The sequence below is a fragment of the Thermobia domestica genome, chromosome 9 (assembly GCF_964235325.1).
Source record: "Thermobia domestica chromosome 9, izTheDome1.hap1.1, whole genome shotgun sequence".
In the NCBI taxonomy this organism is placed as follows: Eukaryota; Metazoa; Arthropoda; class Insecta; order Zygentoma; family Lepismatidae; genus Thermobia; species Thermobia domestica.
This window is the reverse complement of record NC_137462.1, coordinates 168,793,522-168,812,564: the sequence shown is the minus strand read 5'-3', so window position 1 is coordinate 168,812,564 and position 19,043 is coordinate 168,793,522.

The window sequence follows — 19,043 nt, the reverse complement described above, 5'->3', positions numbered from 1 at the left end:
GAATCAGGGCATATGTAACAGTTCACGACAGAATTAGCGTTACAAGTCGGCCACTGTGCTTCTCGTCGCTGGCGTTTTATCTACCAGCTGCAAATTTGCGATACCATTCTGCGACTTGTTGAAGAAACATCACAGTCTCTCCGTGAACCTCTACCAGCTGCCGGTGAATTTTAGTCGTGGTTACATGTTTCACCCACGGAATTCGAATGACTGAGCGGACTTCTTTGCGAGACCGATTTCACAAACGAGTCGCCATTTGCACTTTACTTACAACTAACGATATAAGCGGCTGAAACTCGGCACAGATGCCAACTTCATGTATTAAAATTACCGCACATTTCTCGTTCCTCTCTAACAGACAAAACTGGAGATAATTAACAATTCATTAAATTATTTTTGCCTAGTCAAGACTTTGCTAACACAGAAATTCACCGAACCTTCAAGATGCAACAAATATAATGAAAGTTATTGCTGTAAATTTTATTGAGGGATTTCAATTTAATGAATGACGTAAAAAAATCTTTGTTGAAAATAAATGTCAGCTCATGACAGTAAATCTTATAGGAAAGCCTTCAGAAGAATGGGATGCAACGCCATTCATGAAATCGTTGTTATACGGAGGACATCATACAACTGCTAATTGGTTGGGTTAAGAAGGAAGCAACATCCGAATATTATAAAACCGGTGATCTTCAGTTGCTGTTCCGCAGGAATGGACGATCATGTTTGACCTATGTTACTGTGGTCATCCGTGAAACTTTCTCGTTATGGAACTCTCAACTTCAGATTCAAAAGCAAGTCATTAAATCAATTTCTGTTATCTGTGAGTGAAGAATATGCAAGTCTGAGTAGAAACACTTTGAAATTTTTAGTAACTTTTTCAACTACATACTTATTTGAAACAACTTTTTCTGCTGTCTGTGCAATTAAGACACACACACTCACAAAATAATACAGGAACTACCTAGGCGTTCATGTTCCTCTAGGTCTTGCACTTTTAATATTGAATCAACGAATTGATATGAATTTGGCAAATAAGCAGCATCAAATGTTGCATTAGAGTCCATAAAATCATTTTTCAGAGAAAATAGATTAAATGTAGTAGCTATACGATTGTAAAATTTCTAACATAATAGTAAAATGTAGTTCTTTTTCTAAAATCTATGACTTTTGCCTAATTTCAGTAATAAATGAACATATTAAATAATAAAAATAAACACTATTAGAGTTAAGTATCAAAATGAAGTGTGTTGCTTTCTGCTTTGCTGGTCCCCAATATTTGTCCCTATCTTATCTTAGCCCGCAAATATCGAAAGGTTAAAAAACACTTTCCTACATATCGACGAATCTTGTGGCCTCTTATTTTATTCTACGATTATTTTCATAGTTGATGAGTTTTGCCATCAAAGAGCCAATAAACATATACTGCATGATTTAATCCTAGTCAGTATTGCTAATATCATTCGAATAAATAAATAATAAATGCAGATGGTGATCAGAAAAATGGAAACACTTGAACGAAATTGGAACTTACCAGATTAATATGGCGTCGGGCCACCTTTCGCCTTCAGAACAGCCTTGATGCGACGTGGGATGGAGGCATAGAGGTCGTGAATGGTAGCAAGTGGAATTTTACACCATTCCACGTGCAGGGCATAGGCCAGTTCTGTGAGAGAGGATGGAGGTGGAAATCGTCGTCGGAGTCGTATTTCCAAGACGGACCACAGTTGTTCAATTATGTTGAGATCTGGGGATTGGGCGGGCCAGGGGAGGTGTTGAACTTCATCCCGGTGTTCCTCAAACCACGCTGCAACAACGCCAGCTGTGTGAATGGGTGCATTATCATCCTGGAAGATGGCGTCATTGTCCGGGAACAACATCCGGACCATAGGATGCAAGTGGTATCCTAAAATTGCGACACAATCGTTGGCAGTGATTCGTCCGCTAAGTGTGACCACAGGACCCAATGAAAACCATGATATGGCGGCCACAGCATCACCGAGCCGCCGCTATGTTTCACAGTTGGGCGGAGACACTGCAGATCATAAGCTTCTTTGGGCGTTCTCCACACATAAACACGGCCGGTGGTTGGGAATAGGGTGAAGGATGACTCATCCGACCATATCACACGTTTCCAGTCCTCAACGGTCCAAGTTGCATGGTCGCGGCACCATTTGCGGCGTGCGAAAGCGTTATGGTCCCTGATGAGCGGTTTGGCCCGTGCAACACGACCCCGTAAGTTCATGTCATGTAATTCGCGGCGGACTGTGATTATCGAAACAGGGTGGGGGAGCTGCTGATTGAGTTCCTCCGTCACTTGCTCCGCAGTGGCACCACGGTTCTGCGTGACAATACGCTTTAATACCCGGCGTGACCTGTCACTCATGATTTTCTTCCGCCCACTGTTCCGCTTCCCCGATGTGGTTTTCCCGTGTGTTGTGTAGGCCGTCATCACCTTCGACACTTCCCACGCGACACACCTAACACAGTAGCCACTGCGGTCACACTCACTCCAAATAACCGCGCACCAACAATTTGCCCTCTTTGAAAATCTGAGAGGTCTCCCATTTTACACTACCTTCGTCTGCTGCAGCCACTGGACACTGCTGTTCCACTGCGCCTGACGTAGTATGGAGACCGACCTCACACACCACTACCAGTGGTCCGGCGCTGCGGGCGCCACGACACTGCCAACCCATACATCTGACGTGTTGCCAACTACAGGTGTTTCCGTTTTTCTGATCACCATCTGTACCTAACAATATTAGTATATATTACTGATATTAATAGTAAGTCAACTTACTATATTAATCACAGAACCTGTTATTAAATAATTTGAATGATACAAATGCCCACAACGTATGTACGTACACGCATCTAGATTATTTAACGTGGGAGAGTTTTATATTTTGTCTGGTCTTCATAGACGCATTCAATGTGGTATCTTTACACGCATTCATAATTGTATGGAAGAGGTATAAGAAAGTGGAAACACTGACAACATAAATTTGGGAATGATTGTTTTTTGTCTTATAAACTTTATTATATTAAAGCAGGGATACCCACAATATTTATGTCAAAGTTCGATATTGAAATTTTAAGGGTCAGCAAAAGATAGTTGTAACTAGTCACAAACTAATATATATAGTATTTTTCTTATAGAGGATGGCCCATTTACCTTGATATATTCCCTTTTACTTTTAAACTAATAGACAAAAGAAGCTGAAATTTTTCACCATGCAAATATTGGCAGGGGGCGTTGTTAAACATACTTTGTGATACCACCAGGTGAACAGTGTTGCCAACCCAACAAAGTTATATGTTTTTTCAAATGGGACTACGTAAGTTTATTGCATATTTCATATTAGCATGTTAGAACGAAAACTTAGAATATCAAACTTGTTACTTAGTGTTACAAGCTAAGGAATCTATTATATCACAGACATCTATTGTTTGGTTCCATCTATAGCAGTAATAACGCAAGTGAGAGAGACAGGGCAATTTACATTCAAAGCATTGTAGTGTCTAATTATATGATCACGATATCACAGATTTCGAATGAATAGAAAAATATACAAGAGATAGAAAATTTGACTTTATCCCAAAGTCTTTATTTCGAAAAATTGCTGAGATAAGTACCTCATCCAATTACATAGATGGCTTTCAGTAGACATAAAGATCATAATGCCGTTTACAGAAATTGTAATCTCGAGAACTTGCTGTAATATATACCTACCGTAAAGTACTGCTGTAATGCTGTAGAAGGAAAGGAAATCAAAAATTATTTTTAAAAAGTTCCCTCAAGTACCCCTATTTTGAGCATTATTTTAAATTTAACGAATTTTTTCACATTTCCGGAATGGTTTAAGATATAAAATATAAATGACGTTTATTGAAAACCGTCTATGTAATTAGATGAGATACTTATCTAAACACACTTTCAAAATAAGTTCCTTTGAAGAAAATGAAAATTTCAATTTGTTGTAAGTTTGTCTCCACTTGTTCGAAATACGCTATATGATGACCGTAGTATTCGATACTAGGGAACTTTGGATGTGCGTTACCCCGTCTGTGTAACTTACGTTATTACTCTTCCATAACTTCCCAAAATCTGATTGTTTTTCGATGTTTGTGATATTGTAGCATTCTTTGTTTGCAACACTGCTGAAATTGTAAGTTTTCGTTTTACATATAATAACCTGATGTAGTACTATTTGAAAAATGTAACTTTGCGTTGAGTTGGCAACACTGTTAATCTGATAGTATTGAAGAGTATATCAAACAATGTACTTTTATCGATATTAGCATGATGTGAAATTTCATCATTTTGTATTTGTTAACTTGAAAGTTACAAAGCCGTATTTAGATAAATTTTCCACCTTGTAACTTACATGTGTGATAGAATGGGCCATGAGTCTTGACCTGCGACACGAAATCAATCAAATCCATAACGCAGAGTGAGCCAGTTTAACCCTGACAAATCCATGGCCCAAAGTGACCCGAACAGAACCTTGACTTGGAGTGACTCGGAGAACCCCATGACTTTTAGTGACCCGGAGACGATAAAAAAAAAAAAAAATCGTCATATACTCAGGGAGTGTGTGTGACTGCAAATACAATTCTAATAAATACGATTCTCTCTCTCTCTCTCTCTCTCTCTCTCTCTCTCTCTCTTTATCTTCTCATTAAATCTATAATTTTCTTTCTTGCTTTTTATGGGTGTCCTTGTGAGTCAAAACATTCCACTGAAAGATAACTACAAGAATTTTTTTACAATATAAACTCTTGCAAGTCACAGAAAAGTTAAGCTACACATTTTTCTATGAGAGGTCGTCAAGTTTAATCGAACGATTCCTTAGAACTTGTCGTTTAGAATGTGAAAGATGCTGCTGAGCCCAAAAAAGTGTTTTGTTGAATATTTTTTATAGCCCATGTTCAGAAACCACTGTATAATTTTTCAACACGAATAGACGAATAAGCATGAAATTATATTTGAAATATTTAAGATATGTTATCTTGATTAAGAAATTTCACACTGAGAATCAAACATATATATGTTTGAGCTCTAGCATTGGGCATCGTGGACCGCGGTGGCTCAGTGATAGAGCGTTCACATCTGGTGTATAGAGTCCTTGGTTCTATCCCACCTCAGGGCAAGTGAATTTTGTGGTGGACAAACACCGTGAGCGTGAGTTTTCTTGGGGTTCTTCCATTTCGTTCCACTTTCTTCATTCCACCATTTTCCTTCATTTCTTATTATCTCCTTTAACCTAGCCGGCATAAGCGTGGGATGTAAAACTTAAAGATTTCATTTCATTTCATTTCAGTGGGCAATCGTTAATCTACAGTGAAATTCTGCTGTAAATATGTAGAGCTAATATTGTGGCTGTTTCTAGGTTGCTTGATCTAAGAAGCAACACCAGAGTCGGATGACCCGGTCAGAAACGTCGTAACCTAAATTACTCCGTGACACGTATCTAACTGAATTCCCATTGTAAAATAGCCATCTCTGATACTTATGAAAAATGCAGTTGCCATTAACTAGGAATTTGAGTGCCACCCGGCCCCATGGGATCTCCTTTGATGCATAAGAATACAGACGTAGCTTTCTAAACAGGTTGCAGACCATTTAAACATGTCTATAGATGACAACAAGAAAAATAAACAAAATTATGTCAAGCTATATTGATAAATTAGCAGTAAGTTTTTTTTTGAAAGTAGCTCACAAGAATCTATCCTTACAAATCTTTAAATGTTCATCTGTTCTGTTTCAACTACATGGCCATGCTTTTCTAAAAATAAAATAGTAATCTACTTTTTCTTTCGTTCTTCACTTTTACTTTACACAGAGAAAGTCAGAGGAGTGATTTAATTTCCATTGAATTTCACCTTACTGATAATGTGTCACACAGTAAGGTTCCTCAAAATAAATTTCCTTGCCTTCACTCACATTCGTGGTTGAAAATTCCCTTTGGTCCGATCTCCTGTCTGGAAACAATGTTTTGCGTCTCGTACAAACAAGAGTCTGTCTGCAAGACGACGAAAGAAAGGGGAAAAGAGAGAGAATGGAAAAAGCAGAAAGGGAGAGGACAAATTAAAACTCTGATTGACGCTGCGGCTTGCGTCTGGTGACACTCACTTGTTCTCGCGCCTCCTTTGTCAAAAAACCCTACCAAATCCTACAGCCACAAAACTGAAGGAAAAAAATGTAATTTTCCCACACTGCCAGAGACAGGGAAGGAAGGAGTCACCATCATCTGTGAGGGGTGAAGATAAAGAGGGGCGGTTAACTGTTTCGTTAATTTAACAAAGCTGCAACTGATGTTTTTCCAACATTGTTGTGTATAGAGCTACAAAAATTATTTTCCAGTAGTGCCACTGCTACAGCATTTTTACCAGTGTGATGAAAACTCTTGTTAACAGATTCTTTATGAACAGACTGATTTTTTTTTCTTGTCGTCAGAATCACACCGATTCAAGGGAAATTAGCAGCTCCATTTCGGAATTTGCTTGGGAGAAAGGGGGTAAAATCTTACATGTTTAGTAAATGTTTAGGTTTTTTCACTGATATATTATTATTTTATGGATTAAAATGTATAAAAATATCAAACTTAGATGGGGGGCAATTGCACCTCCAGAAGATCCAAATGACATCCCTGGAAAGAATGCAGCATGCAGACCCGGAATGGCCAGGGCAGGAGGGCAGGAATTCCTGCCGAAGCCCTCTCTAAATATTTATTTATTTATTTAACAAATTCCTAGATACAGCACAACTTTACCATTTTACACAGAGAAATGCTAACATACAGGTAAATATCAAGAAAAAAAAACGGTCAACAAATAGTGCAAAAGTAATATTGTTTCGCCAAAACTCATTTAATTGCTTTTTCAAACATCGATAGTTCGAAAAAATGTCCATATAGGTTGTTAAATGATATAATAATCCAGTATTCCGTTAAAAAAAGGACCTGTATTATACAATCCTGTTTGGGGCCCTTTGTTTGAGGCCTGGTAAGAATATATTTCAATAATATAAAAAATGGGGCCCCATCATGGACCTACGCAGGCAATGGGATCCAGGAAGTACAAACTCCTTCCCCGTAATCCTGGCTTTTCTGTAAATTTAGTTTAATTTGAAGGTTGGTTTTACAAATTTTCATATAATTTATCCCCATATTGAATTTAGACTCCCTCTCTCGAAATAAATTTTCTGCGTACGTCCCTGGATACAATGTAATGTAGGAAAGTTAGATTTTTGTACTCCCTTGTTTCTCCTCCGACGAGCGATCTTTCTTGTGTTAACATAAGTTTCTGGAAATGTTAATTTGAACTACTGAATTTCAACTAAAGTTACCTCCAGAATGTAGACTATGTAGTGTATTCTGCACTTAAATTCAAGTAAATGAGGTGTGATAACTTATAGTTATGGCTTCTAGATATCTCGGACATTCCTAGGTTTACATCATCTATCGCCTTGAAAAAAAAAAATCAGAACTTCACATACCCTGCTTTTTCCTCAAAATATAGGTTAATGTCAGTCATGCGATATTTAAAAATCCCACTGTTATAAGTCACTCAACTAATGAAAATACTTTACTCTCTGTCAATTACTTTTGTTAAATGTTGATCTGTCATTTAATTAATCTGATATTTCAGCGAAAAGCAAGTGGATAACTACGTCTGTATCGTAAATTTTCATAGGGCATCCTGTTTTCTTATTCTGGAAATCTTGGAGTCCTATTTTTTTAACCGCAAGATGCATGCTATTGAAAGAAATTGGGTGTTGCTTCCAGTTCTGAAATTTGTTTCCTATGGACGTCTTTTTATCTCCCTGATGGCTTCGAAAGCGCCGAGGACCTTCCGTTTTTAAATATTTTATGATAATATTCAAAAGTGGGGATTTCCACTAAAATAGAGATTGCAGATTTAAATCCAAATATAAATTTAAAACATTTATGGAAAAATTTCCGAAAACCAGAGTCTTTTCAATATTTGGATATGATCAGTGAGATAAATAACGTTAGAACTTTCCGAAGAAATATAGAGAGAAGGAATATACAAGGCGCGTTCGGAAAGTAATCACCGATTGGTCACTGCGCGTGAAGCACTGGGAGCAGTTGCACAGACTTGCGTGGTAGATCAGTCTTTATCCAGCCGTGATAGAGTGAAGGTTGTCTGATCACTAGTTGGAATTTTGTAGCGTCTCAAAATGTGTGCTGCAATAGAAAGCCCTTCCAAGTGCGAGGCGCGAGCTGTTATACATTTTCTTACGGCAAAACAATATTCGGCACCAGCTATTCATCGGCAACTTTGTGCCGTGTATGAACAAACATTCATGATGAAGAAATGAGCGGCAGGACATTAGTGGTTACTGATGAACTCGTTCAGAAAATTGATGGAAAGTTCGTGAAAATCGACGTTTCACAATCGGAACTTTCCGATTAATTTCCATAAATTCCCAGGACTGTGTTATATGGCGTAGTGACACACAGGTTAGGCTACAGGATGACGACCCGCTCGAGAGAGTAATACTCCCGGAAGTACGTTTTTCCGCGCGCTACTCTAGCCAGCTGTTTTACGCCCTATCCTAGCCAATTGTTTTAAGTTGGTCAGAAAATTTATATCATGGAGTACAAGGGGAACAAAACGAGCCCTATATCATGGAGTACAAGGGCATAAGTACTACAAGTACTTATCTGCACAAAAGTAAATAAATTACTTTTTTAAGTATTATTTTAATATTATTTTAATTTAATAAGTGTTATAAAAACGTAAAAAAATGTAAAAAAAAACTTTCCTCGGGCCGGGTTTGAACTCACGCCAAAACAATATCATTACTAGCACGAAGGCCGACAGCAACAAGCGTTTGATTTCTGCTATTTTAACGCAACGTAGCAAGAAGTAGATTACGTCAACCAATCAGAACTGTGTTTCTCGTTTCAACTTCCGGGAGCATTACTCTCCCGAGCTAGTCCTACAGGATGTATTGGGTGCCCAAAATTGAAAAATGCTGTCATAGGCTAACTCAAGGCATAGGCGGGAGATTTTTATGCTGATTTAATTTCTAAGCTAGTATAGAGATATGATAAGTGCTTGAATGTTTATGTCAACTATGTAGGAAAATAGAGCAAAGACTTAGTTTTTAGATGTATATAATAAATTCTTATTTACTTTGGTGTTTCTTTTTTAACCAATCGGAAGTTACTTTCCGAACAGCCTTCATATTAGTCCACGTCAGAAATGTTAAATGCAGGCAACATCAGACTTTGTCAAGCATAGATAAGAGTGTGATAATGCAAAGAAGGTTATCTTTACAGTTTAAACAATTGAATCGTTCGTTAATGGAAATACATTCAATTATATTTATATGGTGTATATATATATCCACTTTCAAGCGTCTTTGCTAAGCTGCTTATTTCTACATTTTTTTTTTTTAATTTTAGTGAATAACTTCGAAACAGTGAAGCATATCAAAAATGTAGAAAACAAGCCAGGTAGTATTTACAAAATAAATAGTAACTGTTTCCAAATCTTTTTATACAACAGAAATTTGGGTGTGTAGTATATAAGAGTACCCAAATGTAGGAATATACACTATACTAAAGACCTGGAAAACAATTAGTTCATATAATATCGTTTTATAAATAATATCCTGTTTATTTGCTACATTTTTTGATTTTTTCCTTTGTCTTTTAAGTTATTCACTAAAATTTGAAAGAAATGGCGGTGAACTTAGCGTAGAATCTTATCAATGACTGATTCAATCATTTATTGAAAACAGATATGTAAAACCGGAATTCAGAAGGTTGCCAGCTGTGGATGCTTTCATGTTTTGCAAAATTGTTCGCACGGAATACAGATCATTGCGTAGCTGAAATAAAAGGAAAAGGATGAGAAGATCAGTGAAGTCGAAAGTGTTCTTAGAAGACATCAAGTACATGATATTTGTTCATTTAACTATTGTCTGTGTTCATTTCGAATCCCAGTTGGGATTAATTTATTTATTTTATTTCTGAAATCAATCGTTTGTTTGCTCATGAATTAGGTTAACAATAAGGCTTCCGTGTAAATTAACCCGGCGGGAGCTCATGTGGTTCGGATTCCACATTAATCAGTAGGTCCACGTCTCATATAGCCTCGCTGCTGAACGGGACGATAAACTCAAAATCAACTCAACTCAACTCCGTGTAAATTAAGCATACCTGCTTATATTAATACACTTCAACATCACGTTTCTCCGTGGAAATTAATATCCTAATATCTTCCACATTTTTTTTGTTGACGACTGCCCACCAACTGCATACAAATTTACAATATTCCTGCAAACGAACATATGTGCCATAAAGGCATACTTTTAGTGGCTTAGCAACTGTGGATATTCACGTACAGAGAGACAAATGCAAAAAAGACACAGCAAACTATGATAAATCGTAGCTAAAAGCTAGCTTTGTATTACAGTTGCATAATAATGAATCACACCTTTTACCGCTGTTTTTATGTTTACAGATGACATATGTTTGGTGCTAACGTAAATATTTCTTTCCTTTGTGAATAAATTAATAGATTTTCTAGTAAATTTTCCCAAATAGTAATCTCATATTCCTAATCTGCACCTTAGTTTTTCTCTGAATACGGGTCTATTTATGATAAAATTATCTTCACGTACAAAGAGTACTATTGTTTTGCTGTAAAATATAACCTGCTTAAATATTCAACTTTCTTATCTTGTATTTAGTAGGATCTGTAACATTTTAGTAGGAACTGTAACATTTTTGTCTCGGACGTATCAATAGTGCTCCTTTACGAAGTGGGAAAATGCAATATTTATATCTACCGTAAGTTTAGGTAACTAATCATCTAGACCTTTATTACTTACATAAACATCTATATTTCAGACTTCACTCTATTTACTATACGATGTGCTACCTGTATATATGCAAAACGATCTCCCCGACCTTGAATAGACTCTTAATACTTATTTAGTCAATTCCGAAGAAGCATGACGCGTGAATGTTTTAGAATTCCATTACCTTACATGTATGTAATGTTGTGAATACAAAAAAGTAACATATATATATATATTAATTCTAGGTGTTGTTGTTTTAGATTAACACAAATAAAGAGTGGACATCCCCCTTCAGAAACTACTGTAAATACTTCATTCTTAATTAAATATGAAATATTTTCCTCTTAGTAGTATCGTTTTCCCTAATATGCATTTTACCTTACATTACTGTTGTTTTTAAGGAGTTTGGTTTATCATAAAACTCGTAACTAGGCTACATGATGGGTCAAAAATTTGACCAGAATGTAGACTTCCAAATATTAGGAATTGAGTTCGTTAGATTGGATTTTGAGTTTAGCGTCCCGTTCAGCAGCGAGGCTATATGAGACGTTCGAGTTCGTTGATGGACGTGATTCATTTAATATTTACTTCACTATGATGCAGATATAAATTATATAGAAGGCGATTTTAACATACATTCCCGAATCTGGTGGTCTAATAGAAATGTCTTGGCTGGCAAGTTATTTTCATAAGCTTTAGCAAAATCTCTATACTTTTTTCTTAATGATGGGTCACCTACCAGAATTGCATTTTACAGTATAGTGCTCCAGATTTACCTTGACGAAAAATAAATTTTATATTGAAACAGACTGGAATACATATTTTCATACTTCTGACAGTGACCTTTATCCTATCATTTTTAAAAGTTATTTTCTCCACAGTTCGGATGTCATTTGTTAATCAAGTCACTTAGCATTTCATCGAAATTACAGAATGTCAATGTAAGAGTAGACTGGAATAAATATCAAAATATTATTCAGGACAGAATTCAGAGTATACATGATCATTCCAGAATTTTTCAATTGATTAAATCTATATCTTTATTATCAAAAGATAATTCTTCTCTTGAAAATAATAAATATAACACGAAGAAAAAATAAAACACTCAGAAAATAATATGGTTGAATTCTGCTTGTCAAAAAAGTATAAATCTCAGTTTAAAAAAATTGTAAACTTTCCTTATCAATGGAACCAAACAACACTTTTAAAAAAAATGATGTAAAACTCAAGCCAAAAAGCAATCAATAATATTAAAAGAGAAAGGTACAAAAATTTTGTGACCCCATCCATTAAAATTTGGAACTTTGGACGAAAAAAAAAATACGAACATGACCCAGATTCTCTTAATTATTTCAATGATTTGAATTGGGTGGGTGCATTTCCACATCAGTAATGAATGTCAGGAAAATATTAAAAATTTTCTTTTTTAGTAATTCAAATGTTGTTCTGGATAAAGACTTTTCGATTATGAAACTAAAATTGGTCATTAAAACATTACAAAAATTACTACACCAGATATTGATGGGATTAGTTGTAATCATTATAAAACTTATCACGTACTGGACTCAAACTATTATTAGATTACTAGATTCAGATTTGGAATACAGGGCATATTACTAAAGAATGGGAAAAAAGTTTTAATGTTAATAATTCCAAAGAATAAAAAAAACTCAGAAGGAGTAGTTGAAAATTTTAGACCTATAGCTTTGCTGTCATGTAGTATAGTTTTTTTTTTTTTTTTTGGAGAATTTGTTACACATAGATTAAACTTGTTCATTGAATATAACCAAATACTCCCAAATAATATCACAGGTTTTAGAAAAAAATCATTAACTTTTGATGCATTGACTCATTGACTGTTAATTTTGGATACTTATTAAGGTTTTTACATGAGGCACTCTTTATTAATTACTTCAATAGATATAAAAACATATGATTCTTTTGGAAGAAAATGCATAATGTAAATTCCTGGTAAAATAATTTGTTACAAACAATACCTTAATAAATAGGAAAGTTCATATTAAAATCGAAAACACATTTTATGTGGCAAGAATAACTTCCACCGGATTGCTACAGGGAAGTAAATTACTGTATTACGTAATATTGTTTGTTAAAATCACAATCTATGCTGATGATTTGATAATTAGTACTCCCACAAATAAAATTTAAACAAGGATAAACAATATGAAAAACAAACGTTTAAAAAGTAGTAAATTGGATGAAGGATAATGAAATTGAAATAAATTGGAAAAAGACAGAATGAATATTTTTTAAAACAAAAAGAGATCAAACAAATTACTGTATTATTGCAAACATAGTACAGCAATATTAAAATATTTACAAAGCGTTCAATCAAATATTTAGGAATGTTTTTTGATAGAAAACTCAATTGGTGTAATCGCATAAATTACTTAATCAAATAAATTTTATATAAATTATTTGATCTAAGATCAACATCAATTTGTAGATTAATTAGAAGTTTCGCAGCTACAAAATAGGGAATTAATCCATTTAGCCTACTAATAATATTAAAACAATGTAACGTAGCTAAAATGGTTTACGGTGAAGTCTTTTATTCTAATATATGTAAACATTTCAACAAAGTGGAACAAATAATTTATAATATTGCAAAACAATCTTCTCTCAACCCAGTTTTTTTTTTTTTTTGTCAAAAAGAAGCTTTATTACGTAGAAGAATCGGGTTGTAATCCTTTACGAATACAATTATTAAAACTGGGATGTAAATTTCTTTTAACACGTTTTTGATAGAAGCAATTCACCGATTATTACATAATTTAGAATCTATTATATAAATTAAGAAAACACCGTATGTAAGTAATAGCCCTTGGATCATTAAGGCTTACCATAGAATAAAATATTTACAATCGTACATACATAATGTACCTCCCTTGTCTATATTCTATTGAAGTATGATGTCAATTTGGTTTGTATAAAAGTAATCATTTCAAATTCTATTCAGTTAGAAAAAAGTATTTTAAAAGAAATAAAATTTATCAAAATATTTGGCAGGTAATTACAAAAGATCGATAAAGATTCTATGTTAATTTACACTAATACTTCTAAATATCAGGATATTTATATGTGTGCATTAATGCATATTATACCCCGGCTACAATTAAGTATCAAATTAATATAAAATGTACAATTACTGTGTACAAACGTATCCAAACGTGGACACTTTTTGCTAGCATTGATATGATCGTTAGTTCTTTGAAGAAGAATTTCTTAACTACTTGTTCCTAATTAGTTATTTATGAAACTAATCTGTGAAACAGTGATAATTAGAGCTTGGAATTGGGCGATATATATATATATATATATATATATATATATATATATATATATATATATTAAAAATTAACAAAAATAATGTTCATCGACCATTCAAAATATCTCTTACATTTTCATCATTACAAATCTTCTAATATATCCTTTATGTAATTCTTTAGCGGAACAAGACTAAAAAAATATATACCCAATAATCGATGGTGAAGAAGTAGCGATTTGAATCTATTTATAGACAGACAGTTAATAAGCTTCCTGTGTGTGTTTGTGTAGTTCCTCGTCGCTTGTTATTATAAGTTAGGAACTTTGTTAACAAGAAAATCAGATAAACGTGACTCCTACCTCTTGGTTTAATTACTTCAGGAGTGGCTTTACTCCTTCTACAAGGGAAGTTGTCACGTTCTGCTTCTCCTCGGGGGAGTTCCTTATCTAATCCCACCTCCGTCTTGGATTAAGATGGTCACTTTTATGAATCAGTGTTTGCCAAAGAGTTTAACATTACAGGAAACAAGATCAAATTTAGGAGTCATGATTCAGCTGTTACGGTTTAGTAGTCATAGTTTCGCTTATGAATCAAGATGAACTACGAAACTTAACACTGTTATCTACTCATATAATCTTCTTACACTGGTTCCATAATAAATTTAGGTTTTGTTTTCGCGTCAACCATAGTTCGTGGACAACATGCAAGTGTTGCGTTATTGGGTTAATCACTGTTCTGTTCGATATCGTTTCACAAGTTCAAAATCAGTGTACCTCTTTAAAACGTTTCGAAATAATATTTATTAAAGATTTTCTTTTCACTCTTGTAATTGAGGATATTTGCTCTGAAAATTACAGTATGAAAATTGCACTAAGAGTTTTAGTGCTGTGTCGGGCTACATAAAGGAAGTATTTGTGGATTTACAAACTGTCAGGGAAAATTATGATTCATTAAATAATGAGATGATTTCTCTTAAACAAGAAGACTGAAAGACAGTTCAGTTATTCGAGAAAACCATGAAAATTCGACATAACGATGAAATAGTAAACAAGGCACCACTGAACTCAATGTAGATCAAACACATCGTAATAATAGCAACAGAGTGCGGGTCAGTGATGCCAAAGTCAGGTCGCAGAGGAAAAGCGCAGACAGTGTGTGGCAAATTGTTCAAAAATCAAAATTCGTAATAAGAATTATTTAGAAGTAAACTACATAGTGTTACGTGAAGCTAACAAAAGTGTCAAGGAAAAAGGTGACCGATGAACTAAAAGTAAAGAAGAAAGTTCAAACAAAAGCAGTTTTTGTCAAAAGACTTGATCCTACTGTTACAGGCGGAAGGATTAACAAGTTTTATTAAAGACATGGAAATAATGAAATGTGTTAAATTTAAAACAAAATATAATAACTATTCTTCATTTCATGTCCCCTTCGCGAGAAGAAACCGTGATGATATCTGTAACGATAATATATGATCTGAAGAAGTACATTTACTGAGTTCTATGACAAACTTAGGGAAAAGATACCGTATTCTAAGTGTGAACTTTACAGGTATAAAAACATAAATACATATTGAAAATGAAAATAAAATCTTTGAGTTTTACGTCCCACGGTTATGCCGGTTAGGCTAAAGGAGACGGTGATGATGAGTAATGAATGAAATGGTGGAATGAAGAAAGTGGCAGAAAACGGGAAAACCCTGAGAAAACCCACACACACGGTGTTTGTCCACCACAAAGTTCACTTGGTGGGGGCTGGGATCGAACCCGGGACCCCAAGCACCAGAGATGAACTCTCTACCACTGAGCCACCGTGGCTCCAAAAAATACATATTGTGTGTATGCATAAAAACATTATGAGCAGGCATTAGATAATGCAGTTTTATTATATCATCAAAATATAAAAGGTCTTAATAGTTAAGAAACTGTTTTTATCGACGAAGTTAATTGTGTGGATTATGATATAATATACGTTAAGAGTTGTTTTAAACAGGGTACAGGATAGAGATTATTTTGAGCAACTTACTGAACAATATAATGTAACATGTAAGGACGGAAATCTGAAACTCAAGAAAATCAAGAAAAAGGGCATATGGAGATTCTTTTATATTAATTAAAAAAATATTTGCTTACGCTGTAATACGGGTACCACTTGAGAACTTAAATGTTACTACAGTAAAATTATTAATAACCAACAATACTCCAATACTATTGGAACTACATTACCTTCTCATCTAATTCACTACCCAAAGAATTTATAAATGATTGTGATTGGCTAAATAAAATGTTAATCAAAAGATTTGAAATTATTACTTCTTGGTAATTTCAATTGAAGACTTTGGGTTAAAAACAAGTAAAGTCAAAAAAGTGAAAGTGTAAAGGAGATAGCTTCACAAGGGTTTCTCCCCTTGAATAAAAGGGTCATTTTAAAGAAATAAACTCTACCAGTGCAAAGATGACTTCAACGTGGGATATACTTCTTATGTCGTTTTAATGAGAAAAGGGTTGCAGTGGCAATTCACCCTTCGAAATGACAAAGGACCCCGCACAATCCTTACGGAAATTGGATTCTAATTGAATTGTTTGAAACCATGATATGTTGTAGATATTGTGTTCCTAAGAAAAAGCCTCATTGGGCACAACCACAAATCACTGACCGTTTGGCCACTACAGGGCCACTTTCTTGAAAACAGCTGTAGATAATGACATTCTGGATTTCGGTAAAAATGACTAAAACCGTGATATGTTGTAGATATTATGATCTTGAGAAAAAGTCTTGATGGACATAATCCCAATCACTGGTCGTTTGGTCACTACATGGTTACTTTTCTGAAAACAGCCGAAGATAGTGATATTCTGGATTTCGATTAAAATGACTCAAAGTGTGATATGTTGTGATCCTGAGAAAAAAAACCTCAATAGGCACAACCACCAATCATTGACTGTTTGGCCACCACAGGGTCTCTTTTTTTGGAAACAGAAGGTAACGTTATTCTGGATTTCAGTGGAATTGCTTGAAACCGTGATATTGTGATATTGTAGATATTGTGACCTTGAGGAAAAGTCTTAATGGGCACAACTACCACTCACTGACCGTTTGGCCACTACGAGGCCACTTTTTTTGAAAGCAACTGAAGATAATGATATTCTGGATTTCGATGAAAATGACTGAAACTGTGATATGTTGTAGATATTGTTATCCTGAGAAAAGTCTCAATGTACACAACCACAAATCACTAATCGTTTGGTCACTACTAGCTACTTTCTTGAAAACATCCATGTATAACGATGTTCTGGATGTCAGTAAAATTGAGTAAAACTGAGATATGCTGAAGATCTCCTCATCATGAGAAAAAGTATTAATGGACACAATAATCGAATTATGACCGTTTGGCTATAGGGTTGCCAACGCTGGAAAATAAATAAAAAAAAAATGGCACCACCTCAAAATTCCCTATGGTATAGGTCTGAGTGTGAAGTATCTCTTTTCGGACCCATGCATGGGAAGGAAATGTACTATCGTGAACAAAAGTGCACCATTACCTGTATTCTGCATATCCTTAGTACAATCACTAATAAGCTTTATATATATATTATGCTATAAATGAGAAACTGAAATCGGCATTGATCATTTTATTGTATTTACCTGTAACTACCACTTCTTTAAAGTCATCGAAGTATATTAATTTTTACGTGACAATTTTGCATTTGGAAAATGAAATTTATTCTTCACTCCTCCACTTATACTTCAACTACAGGAAATTGCTTTAAGAAATTCTTTTTCACTCTCAATAAATGTATAAAATTCAAATTCAAACAAATTTCAAAATTTCCCTGATACAGTATCTGTCTTCTCTTTAAAATTATCTAAACAGATGAACATAATTTATTAACCATTTATAGATGGTGAAAGGTGACAGTTTTGAATTTACAGAATGAAAGTTACTTTTTAAATGTATACTTCGAACTAGATACAAATTTGAGAAAAAAACGGTCATAAAGGGTGTTGTAAGAAGTTTGTATCGATCCCAGGCTTTAATCAAAATAACAGCAATATTTTCGGCCAGGCCGGTCAAGAACCGGCCAGTTGGCAACCTTATTTGGCCACTACAGGTCCATTTCTTTTAAACAGCCAGGTATAACGATATTTTTGATTTTGCTGTAAATGAATGAAACTGTGATATGTTGCACATGTCGTGATCCTGAGAAAAATTGTCTAGGGCTCTCCAGGGCTTTCCTTTGTCCCGTAAGATAAACTTGTGAATATGGTCTATGCTTAAATGATGTTGGCCGTTACTCTCCCCATCCCTTTTCCGGGTTGTGGGATATGACTTTTCAGGTTTTCGTGCAATTCTACCAAAATTCCAGAGTATCCTTACATTCTGCTGTTTTACAAAATGTGGCCCCGTAGCTGTCAAATGGTCACTGATTGGTGGTTGTGTTCATTGAGACTTTTTCTCAGTATCACAATATCTACAACATATCACGGTTTCAAGCAATTCCACCGAAATCCAGAATACCGTTACCTTAAGCACTTAAAATAAAAGAGTGGTCCAGTAGTGACCAAACGGTCAATGATGGATGGTTGTACAAATTGAGTCTTTTTCTCAGGATCATAATATCTACAACTTATCACGGTTTCAAGCAATTACAGCGAAACGCAGAATAACGCCACCTTTTGCTGTTTTCAAAAATAAGGCCCTGTGGTGGACAAACGTCAATCATTGGTGGTTGTGCTTATTGAGACTTTTTTCAGGATCACAACATCTACAACATGTCACAGTTTCAGTCATTTTAATCGAAATCCAGAATATCACTATCTTTGGCTGCTTTCAAAAAAGTGGCCTCGTAGTGGCCAAACAATCAGTGATTAGTGGTTATACCCATTAAGACTTTTTCTCAGATCACAATA